A 1,499-nucleotide genomic window follows, 5' to 3' on the forward strand; every position below is an offset into this window, starting at 1 on the left:
AGTTATAGGAATCTAAATCAATCAGCGAAGATAACAATTATGAATCATGATGAGTTTGATAACTCAAGAGTCACCAATTAATCAACCAGAGCTAAGAATATAAGAAACTAAATAAAAATCATATGTCTGAAATACCTCAATTATTAATAAAAAAAATCACATCCAACATGGGAAAAATTCATAAGTTAATTTGAAAAAATAAATAAAAAGAAACATTGAACCTATGATTGAAGAGCTGCTGTTCTTTCTCCTGCAAAATGTCCTCCATAAGTGGAGCCATGGCAGTCCCATAAGACTTCCCTTCCTTCTTCCTCTGATATGCATCTTCTGAGTATGCCATCTGAACATTTTTTGAACAAGTATGGGTCGTCCCAGATGAAGTATTTGGCATCATTTACTAATTTCTTCTTTTGATGCTTATTAAATTCCAACGGCAAACTCCCAGTGGCCTTGAAGTTTGCTATGTCTGCAAACCAGGGTGCTTTGTGAATTACCATGAGTTGTTCATCAGGGAAGCACTCATTTATATGTGTGCCTTATGTGCTTCCTTCTTCACATGGTATCCTTGATAAATGGTCTGCCACTTTGTTCTCTACACCCTTCTTGTGTTTGATTTCAATGTCAAATTCCTGCAACAAAAGAACCCATCTAATAAGTCTTGGTTTGGATTCTTGTTTAGCAAGTAAGTATTTTAAAGCTGAATGATCAGTGAAGACAATGACTTTAGATCCAATGAGATAGGATCTAAATTTGTCAAATGCAAAGACTATTGCCAAGAGTTCTTTTTCAGTGGTTGTGTAATTCCTTTGGTTATCATTCAAGACCTTACTGGCATAATAAATCACATGTACCAAATTGTCTTTCCTTTGTCCTAACACTGCCCCAATAGCAAGGTCTGATGCATCACACATCAGTTCAAAAGGTAAGTTCCAATCAGGTGGGGCAATGATAGGTGCAGAGGAAAGTTTTTGCTTCAAAAGTTCAGAGGCTAGCATGCAATTTTTATCAAATACAAAAGGTGTATCAGAGACAAGCAAGTTACTCAAAGGCTTGGCTATTTTAGAAAAGTCTCTAATAAACCTTCTGTAAAAGCCAACGTGTCCCAAAAAACTCCTAACTGCCTTGACATTACTCGGTGGAGGTAGTTTTTCAATGAGTTCCACCTCAGCTTTGTCCACCTCAATGCCTCTATTAGACACTTTATGGCCAAGGACTATTCCTTCTGTGACCATGAAATGACACTTTTCCCAATTTAATACTAGGTTGGTCTCTTGGCATCTCTTAAGCACCAAGGCAAGGTGGTGTAGGCAACTAGGAAAAGAATTTCCAAACACAGAAAAATCATCCATGAAAACTTCAATAAACTTTTCGATCATGTCCGAAAAGATGGACAGCATGCACCTTTGGAAAGTTGCAGGTGCATTGCACAATCCAAAGGGCATGCGTCTATAAGCAAAAACTCCATATGGACAAACAAATGATGTTTTCTCTTGATCTCT

Source organism: Arachis duranensis, chromosome 3 (genome assembly GCF_000817695.3).
Source record: "Arachis duranensis cultivar V14167 chromosome 3, aradu.V14167.gnm2.J7QH, whole genome shotgun sequence".
NCBI lineage: Eukaryota > Viridiplantae > Streptophyta > Magnoliopsida > Fabales > Fabaceae > Arachis > Arachis duranensis.